Below are 9,943 nucleotides of genomic sequence, written 5' to 3'. Positions count from 1 at the left end.
GTCCTGCTCGCCTCCGTCTCAGGTGCCATCTCAGGTGTAACCTCAGGTGTAATCTCAGGTGTAACCTCAAGTGTAATTATCGTTGAGCTGCAGCTGTGGGCGCCCCCCCCTCGGGGCCCCCGGTACAGTGTGTCATGGTGAAGATACTGAAAAACACCCAGAGAGAAACAGGTTAACAACAACATGACACATCTGTGGGAAACCCTCTTAAAGGGACAGCGTCCAGTCTTTATGCTACAAGTACACGCACACACACAGACACACACACACGGTCACAAACAGACACACACACAGACGGACACACGGACACACACACACACACACACACACACATAATACCCCCACATCATCACATACCCTTCACCATACCTAGAGATTGGCATGGGGTACTTTCCATAAAATCATCTCTCAATGCAAATCAGACCAGCTATTAGGCTAACTGAAATAAAACCATGTTAATCTCTAGGTATGGTGAAGGGGATGTGATGATGTGGGGTATGGTGAAGGGTATGTGATGATGTGGGGGTATGGTGAAGGGTATGTGATGATGTGGGGTATGGTGAAGGGTATGTGATGATGTGGGGGTATGGTGAAGGGTATGTGATGATGTGGGGTATGGTGAAGGGTATGTGATGATGTGGGGTATGGTGAAGGGTATGTGATGATGTGGGGTATGGTGAAGGGGATGTGATGATGTGGGGTATGGTGAAGGGTATGTGATGATGTGGGGTATGGTGAAGGGTATGTGATGATGTGGGGGTATGGTGAAGGGTATGTGATGATGTGGGGTATGGTGAAGGGTATGTGATGATGTGGGGTATGGTGAAGGGTATGTGATGATGTGGGGTATGGTGAAGGGGATGTGATGATGTGGGGGTATGGTGAAGGGTATGTGATGATGTGGGGGTATGATGAAGGGTATGTGATGATGTGGGGTATGGTGAAGGGTATGTGATGATGTGGGGGTATGGTGAAGGGTATGTGATGATGTGGGGGTATGGTGAAGGGGATGTGATGATGTGGGGGTATGTGATGATGTGGGGGTATGGTGAAGGGTATGTGATGATGTGGGGACCAAGGGAACTTTATCAGGATGCATAGTATCCTGGATCCATGAAATAACTGGCATTTCAAAATAAAAGTCTGCCTGCCTCTATGGGAATTTAACATAGGGGTGTACTGACTTTAGTTGCCAGCGGTTCAGACATTAATGTCTGTGTGTTGAGTTATTTTGAGGGGACAGCACATTTACTCTGTTATACAAGCTGTACACTTCATACTTTACATTGTAGCAAAGTGTAATTTCTTCAGTGTTGTCCCATTAAAAGATATAATGAAATATTTACTAAAATGTGAGGGGTGTACTCACTTTTGTGAGATACTGTATATATACACACAACGGTGTGAAGAGTCGCAGTACACCAGCGGGTCAGGAGGGAGAAGTGGTTGTCGGGGAGGAAACTCTCGGAGGGAAACCAACCTGAGGGAGGAGAAACCAAACAACTGGAGCAGCAGTCAGAAACAGACGGAGAAACAGACGGCGAGGGACAGGATGGCGGAGCGTCCAGCGTCGGCCGGAGACGTGGGCCTGCAGGACGTCCTGAGAGGACGGGGGAGCAACATGATCCGAGTCTTCATCAGCTCCACATTCACAGGTCAGACCAGTTTCAGTCCATTTATACGTAGATACGTACGTATGTTCACCAAGATTAGACAGCTGCAAAGATATATCTGTAGTTGTAAACTATTAAATGAATGAGTAGTTATTTGGAACAACAAACTGTCCTGCTGTGAATGGTTTCTGGTTTTAATAATGAGCACACTGCACCAAACTCCTAGCAACTCTCGGATTTACTCTTTTTTTTTGCAGCTTTCAACTACTTTTTTCAACGCAGTCAACACATTTTTGTTACATTTCTCTACATTCATGTTTCTGTGCACACTGATAATCTTTTGGATTATGTCTGAACTCTGAGTTTCACTCTGTTTTTTGAACCATTGATTGTGCAAGTGCAATATTTCTTAAAGAATGAATGCACAATGCAATGTTTTGAACATTGGACAGCCTGTTACAAGTGATGACTGTTGTGAGTTTTGTGTCTAGAGTTTGAAAAATGACATCAAAGTTCTGAAATTCGTAGCAAAGTGATTGTAAAAACCTGTAAGACAATAGAATTATGCGCGAAAGGTGGCAGTGCAGGATGTAAGCAGTAGGGCCGAGATCATTGATGTAAGCCTGCAACAGCGATGGATACAATTTTTAAAAGGAAAAATACAGATTTTGATCGGGGCACTGGACAAAATTCTAACCGAGATGAAGAACCTAGTATGAGTGGTGGTCAAAAGAAAGCAAAAATAGTGACCTTGAGGCAATACAACGAAAGTTATCTTTCGTTAGGATTTACTTTCACTGGGGATCCAACTGCATGGTGTGTGGGGAAACGCTATCTAACAGTGCCACGGTCCCAAGCAAGCTTAAACGCCATCTCCAAATGAAACCCCCGTCACTTCAAAACAAGAACATGGACTATTTTGTCCGCCTGCGTGAACACACTGAGAAACAGGTAACGTTAATGAGAAAAACCACAAATGTGTCTGAGAGAGCTTTCAAAGCTAGTGACTTAGTAGCTGAACTAGTAGCCAAATCGAAAAAGCCACACACTGTGTCAGAGACATTAATATTACCTGCCTGCAAAGCCATTGTGAACGAGCTGCTCGGCCCTGATGCAGTTAAAGAAGTAGCCAGAGTCCCTCTCTCAGATAACACGATTGCCAGACATATTTCTGACATGTCTGCAGACATAGACTGTGTTGTTTTGGAAAAGATACGCATCAGTGGGAAATTTGCACTGCAACTTGATGAGTCTATGGACATTAGTGGACGTGCTCAACTCTTGGCCAATGTGCGTTTTGTGGATGGAGACGCCATCAGAAAAAACTTCCTATTTTGCAAGTCATTGCCAGAAAAAACAACAGAAGAGGAAATGTTTTGGGTCACAACTGAATATCTTGAACAAGGAGGACTAAAGTGGGAAAACTGCACGAGTGTCTGCACTGATGGAGCAGCAGCCATGGTCGGGCGCTGCAAAGGCTTTGTTAGCAGAGTGAAAGAGAGACACACAGATGTTATTGTTACGCACTGTTTTTTGCACCGCGAGGCACTTGTTGCCAAAACTTTACCAGCAGACCTAGCTCCTGTGTTGGATGATGTCATGCGCATGGTAAACTTCGTCAAGACCCGACCTCTGAAAAGCCGCATATTTGCATCTTTATGTGAGGAAATGGGAGCAAAGCTGCTTGCATCTGATGAGTGGTGTGCAAGGCTGGCATACATGGCAGATATATTTCAGCATCTGAATGAACTGAACACACGAATGCAAGGCCGAAATGAAAACCTGCTCACAAGCACAGATAAAATAAATGTATTCCGTTCAAAGGTGCACCTCTGGCAACATCTGGAAAATGCCAAGCTTGATATGTTCCCACTCACCCATAAATGGCAAGGAGATGTCAACACTGCTGCACTGTGTGAGATAATAGGTAAACATTTGAAAACTCTTGAGGAGAAGTTGTCATTTTATTTCCCCTCAACCTCCACTGAATGCATTGACTGGGTTAGGGACCCATATAGCTCAGCAGCAGTTTTTGGAAAGGAAATTACTTTGGAGGAGCAGGAGGGACTAACTGAACTGAGACAAGACCGTGGTTTAAAGCTAAGCTTTGCTGATCTACCTTTGGACAGTTTTTGGTTGACTGCTTCCAAGGAGTTCCCCATTCTGGCAAACAGAGCTATTTCAGCATTGCTCCCATTTTCCACAACATATCTTTGTGAGCTGAGCTTCTCAAGCATGACTGCTATAAAAACAAAAAAGAGAAAGCGACTGAGAGCAGTTGAGGAAGAGCTTTGTGTGTGCCTTTCTTCAGTTCCTGCCAGGATATCAGCTATGTGTTCATCTAAACAGGCCCAGGTTTCACACTAAGTGAGTATATACACATCGAGAGACTAAATCTTCATTATATATACTCTATTAGACTACAATGTGTCATTTTGTAACATTTTTGGTTGGTGGTGCAGGATTTTTTTAATGTAAAAAATGTGCCGTGGCTCAAAAAAGTTTGAAAAACACTGGTTTATACCATCTATAGTGTTGATCACCAGACAGAGGAACAGACAAGTCAGACCAGAAGAGGAAGTCACACTGGACTGACCCCCACCCTTGGCTGTTGAGTGTTTTCCTCTATATGCATGCAGAAAATGTGTAATTAAATCATTGTTTACAAAATAACACTGAATCTGTTCATAAACAATTCTTTCCATTATTTTACCGAGAATTGGAAATAAACTTATTGGTCTACTGTTTAATCCAGAGAAAGGCATTTTCTTATTTTTAGGTATTAGCACAACTTTACATATTTTCCATGCTTGCAAACATATATTATCCATAAAACACATATTAATTATATGAGCAATAGTAGGAGCAATGATTGAAACTATTGGCTTAAGCAACTTATATTCAAGATAGTCAACACCAGGTGGTATGTTTTTACAATTCATCAGAAGTAATTCCACTTTAGAACCACTGACACTCTTGAATTTAAAGCTGCATGTTTTACCTTATATCATCTTATTTATCAATAATTTGACAAATCTGTCTTATGTGGCTGTGTAGTATTTTTAAGATGATTTATTTTATTTATGAACTAATCGTTAAGATGATTCGCTTGGATATCACTTGGTTTAGTAAAAAATTCACCTTCATTTTCTAAATAAGCTGGAGTTGATTTATTATTTCCTGTTAATATATTATTCAATGTAGTCCATAATTGTTTACTATCATGTTTTATTTCTGTAATTTTCTTATTATAATACAATTTCATTTTCTTCTTATTTAACTTAGCTACAATATTTCTAAGTTTACTGTGTATGTCTGTGTGTGTGTGTGTGTGTGTGTGTGTGTGTATGTGTGTGTGTGTGTGTGTGTGTGTGTGTGTGTGTGTGTGTGTGTGTGTGTGTGTGTGTGTGTGTGCTTTTGTGTTGTAAATAAATATGTTATTAACAAAATTACCTTTTCTCCCTATACATCAATGATGTGGCTCTTGCTGCTGGGAACTCTCAAATCCACCTCTATGCAGACGACACCATCCTGTACACATCCGGCCCCTCTTTGGATACTGTGCTATCAAACCTCCAGGAGAGCTTCACTGCTTCACTGCTAAACTCTGGCAAAACCAAGTTCATGCTTTTCAATTGATCGCTACCCACCCCTGCCCATCCGATTAGCATCACCACGCTCAATGGGTTGGAATTAGAAAATGTGGCGGTGTACAAACACTCAGGTGTCTGGTTAGACACCCTCTCCTTCCAGCAACACATAAACCACCTTCAATCTAAAGTTAAGTCTAGGATCAGTTTCCTATTCCATAACAGGGCCTCCTTCATTCACGCTGCCAAACTCGCTTTGGTGAAAATGACAATTTTACCAATTCTCGATTTCAGTGATGTCATTTAAAGAACTGCCTCAAACTCTCTCCTGCCCTCAAGCAGTTACATCTCCTTGGTCACCCCAAATGCCCACACCTCCTTTAGCCACCACTCCTTTCAGTTCTCAGCTGCTAATGTCTGGAATGAACTACAATAAAACCTGAAACTCAAAACCCTTATCCCACTAACTGCATTTAAAGTACATCTGTCTGAGCTCCTGTCCGATCACTAGGGGTGGAACGGTACACAGAAGTCACGGTTCGGGTCATACCTCGGTTCAGACATCACAGTTCGGTAGCTCGATGGTGTTTTAAGCCTCCAACGTCGCCTTCCAGGCAGCTAACCATAACCTTAACACTAAACATAACCATGCTATATTTAGCCAAGCAAGTAGCAACTATAAAACCTAGCTCTGGGGAGTTTACTCCCCGGAGTCCTTATGTTTCTTCTTCATCCAGAACATCGCCTTGGATTAGGGTGGCAGCAACACCTGGGTCTTAGGTGCAGCTGTCGCTGTGGACCTGCTACACCCTGCTACGCTCTGCGATTCCCCGCAGTGTCCGACTGCATCCTGCTGCATCCTGCCGCGTCCACTGCGTCCACCCATGCTCTGTTGTGCCACATTACACCCCGTAACGCCCTGCTGTGCCCTACTATGACACAAACTACTACGACTACCATTGTAGTCACTGTTCCATTATCTTTGTGAGTATTATTGCCACTGTTCATCACACCCCCAACCAGCGCCGTCAGACACCTCCTACCAAAGGTCTGCCGAGGTTTCTTCCTGAAAGGGAGTTTTTTCTCGCCACTGTCGCAACAGCTACTGCTAATGCTTGCTCTTGAGGGAATTACTGTAATTGTTGGGGCTTTGTAATTATAGAGTGTGGTCTAGACCTACTCTATCTGTAAAGTGTCTCGAGATAACTCTTGTTATGATTTGACACTATAAATAAAATTGAATTGAATTGAATAAAACTTAGAATTTACAGAATTTGTTGAGAAGAAAGCAGGCAACTTTGGTGTCCATTTTAAAATCCTTGCTCCTTATGAGCTCTTTCCATCTTGGAAAAGCCATTCCAATTTTAACTTTGGTCTTGTTGCTTTGCCTGTCGCATTGTTGTTTTAATTCTCTTTTTATCTTCCTTGGCGACTCCGTTAAATATCCTAGAGAATAGGCGCAACAGGCTTTCAAATCTGCCGGCAGTCGAGAGTAATCTTCTCTCCCTCTCATTCGTCACGCTGCCACTGAGTGTAAGAGGGCGAAAGGCGGAGGTATGTCCCTCTTTGGCTAATGTATTTTAAAGATGGAGGCGCTACATGGCGGCCGTCATTCCAGCAAGTCGCTCGTATGTATTCTGAAGGATTCTGAATGTCAGATTCTACGCTTACGAGAATACTTTGATTAGTTGGTGGAAGTAATTACACATGAAGGAGCACATATTTGTGAAAGAACAAAGGGTTTTTTGCTCAGAATCAACAACAAAAAATTACACAATGTAGGTTTTATTTATTTTTATACCGTGTTTTCTCCGTGTAAATTAATGCATCGAACCAAGACACCCGTGCCGTTTCAGTTCAATACGATCACTGAACATGCTAACTGTTCTCCATCATTCATGGACTGTTCTCACACCTTTACTCCATTATCTCTGTCATGCTCCATTGTATAGTAGCATAGATGCACATCTTCACCTGCACTGCTATCATATCTGTTTACACTCTTTAGCACTATTCATCTGCCCTGGCATGCTCAACTGTTATTCTTCCCAATTTGTTGTCATACAATTTTTGTACATCTACTGATCTACATCACTAATTAGACCACTATTTGCACTAACTGTATATTGACTCTTTACTACATTTCAACATTTATATAGACTGTCTATTCATGTTTTGTGTTATTACCATATCACTTTCCCATATCCATCGACTTACTTATACCTCACTCTGCACCAGTTTTGTAATGCCTACTTAACCTGTACTTTATGTAGTATATTGTATTCTGCCTACTTAACCTGTACTTTATGTAGTATATTGTATTCTGTATTCTTGTATTGTATTGAAGGTAAAACTGTATGTTGTCTTGCACGTTTATGCTTTTTTCTTGGTCAGGTCACCGTTGCAGATGAGAACCTGTTCTCAACGGCCTTCCTGGTTAAATAAAGATTAAATTAAAAAAATAAAATATTTAAAATGTGTGGTAGTGCTCAACTGCTCATTGCTAAAGAGTTGTGTGTAGTCATTGAGGAAGTTGGTTATCAGTTCTCTGGCTGAGAAACATCTGAACTCCCCGTACTGAGAAAGATGGTTTAATCTTTTCATATAGTTTCTACCATATATAGTGATGATCACCAGACAGAGGAGCAGACAAGGAGGAACCACAAGAGGAAGTTACACTGGACTGACCCCCACCCATGTGTGTGTGTATAATAATAATAATAATAATAATAATACATTTTATTTGTATTGCACTTTACATTTACAGCAATCTCAAAGTGCTACAGAGCATATAATAATATAAATTAAAAAAGATCAAGGTCAATAAATAGTTAAAAAGGAAAACCTATAAAATAATAATTATAGTATTTAATAATAATTTAGTAAAGAGCTTTTCTAAAAAGATGTTTTTAGGTTTTGTTTAAAAACATCTGTAGTCTGTGGGGCCCTCAGGTGGTCAGGGAGGGCGTTCCACAGCCTCGGAGCAGCAGAAGAAAAGGCCCTATCACCCATGCTGCAGAGCTTGGTTCTGGGTGCTATCACCCATGCTGCAGAGCTTGGTTCTGGGGCCTATCACCCATGCTGCAGAGCTTGGTTCTGGGTGCTATCACCCATGCTGCAGAGCTTGGTTCTGGGTGCTATCACCCATGCTGCGGAGCTTGGTTCTGGGTGCTATCACCCATGCTGCAGAGCTTGGTTCTGGGGACTATCACCCATGCTGCAGAGCTTGGTTCTGGGTGCTATCACCCATGCTGCGGAGCTTGGTTCTGGGGCCTATCACCCATGCTGCGGAGCTTGGTTCTGGGTGCTATCACCCATGCTGCGGAGCTTGGTTCTGGGTGCTATCACCCATGCTGCGGAGCTTGGTTCTGGGGCCTATCACCCATGCTGCGGAGCTTGGTTCTGGGTGCTATCACCCATGCTGCAGAGCTTGGTTCTGGTGACTATCACCCATGCTGCAGAGCTTGGTTCTGGGGACTATCACCCATGCTGCAGAGCTTGGTTCTGGGTGCTATCACCCATGCTGCAGAGCTTGGTTCTGGTGACTATCACCCATGCTGCAGAGCTTGGTTCTGGGTGCTATCACCCATGCTGCAGAGCTTGGTTCTGGGTGCTATCACTCATGCTGCAGAGCTTGGTTCTGGTGACTATCACCCATGCTGCAGAGCTTGGTTCTGGGTGCTATCACCCATGCTGCAGAGCTTGGTTCTGGGTGCTATCACTCATGCTGCAGAGCTTGGTTCTGGTGACTATCACCCATGCTGCAGAGCTTGGTTCTGGGTGCTATCACCCATGCTGCAGAGCTTGGTTCTGGGGACTATCACCCATGCTGCAGAGCTTGGTTCTGGGTGCTATCACCCATGCTGCAGAGCTTGGTTCTGGGTGCTATCACCCATGCTGCAGAGCTTGGTTCTGGTGACTATCACCCATGCTGCAGAGCTTGGTTCTGGGGACTATCACCCATGCTGCAGAGCTTGGTTCTGGGGACTATCACCCATGCTGCAGAGCTTGGTTCTGGGGGCTTGGAGGGTGTTTGAGGTTGCAGACCAGAGGGTGTGTGAGGAGGTCTGGGGGGTGAGGAGTTCCTGCAGGTAAAGGCGGGCATGTCTGTAAATGCACTGGTGGGTGAGGAGGGAGACCTTATATATACTGTATAGGTAAGTTGAGGGTCCAGTTTCACACCCAAGTTGGTGACAGATGTGGAAAGGGAAATGTTTTGGCCAGAGAAAGTGATACTGGTGATGGTGGAAGAGCGGAGCTGATGTGATGTGCCAACTAAGATGGCTTCCATCTTGGAGCCGTTCAGCTGAAGGAAGTTGAGCTTCATCCACGCCTCTATCTCCTCCAGGCAGGTGGTCAGTGTGGATGTTGGCAGGGGAGCAGAAGAAGTCACACTGACCCCCACCCTTATGTGGGTGTGCCTGTGTGTGTGTCTGTGTGTGTGTGTGTGTGTGTGTGTGTGTGTGTGTGTGTGTATGTCTGTGTGTGTGTGTGTGTCTGTGTGTGTGTGTGTGTGTGTGTGTGTGTGTGTGTGTGTGTGTGTCTGTGTGTGTGTGTATGTCTGTGTGTGTGTGTGTGTCTGTGTGTGTGTGTGTGTGTGTGTGTATGTCTGTGTGTGTGTCTGTGTGTGTGTGTGTGTGTGTGTGTGTGTGTGTGTGTGTGTAGTCTAATCTTTGACCTGTGGAGGGCAGTAAAACACTCAGCAGCGTCTACACTGCCTCAATCCAACAACATGAAGGA

Source organism: Sander lucioperca, chromosome 11 (genome assembly GCF_008315115.2).
Source record: "Sander lucioperca isolate FBNREF2018 chromosome 11, SLUC_FBN_1.2, whole genome shotgun sequence".
Lineage (NCBI taxonomy): Eukaryota > Metazoa > Chordata > Actinopteri > Perciformes > Percidae > Sander > Sander lucioperca.
This window is presented reverse-complemented; position numbering follows the sequence as displayed.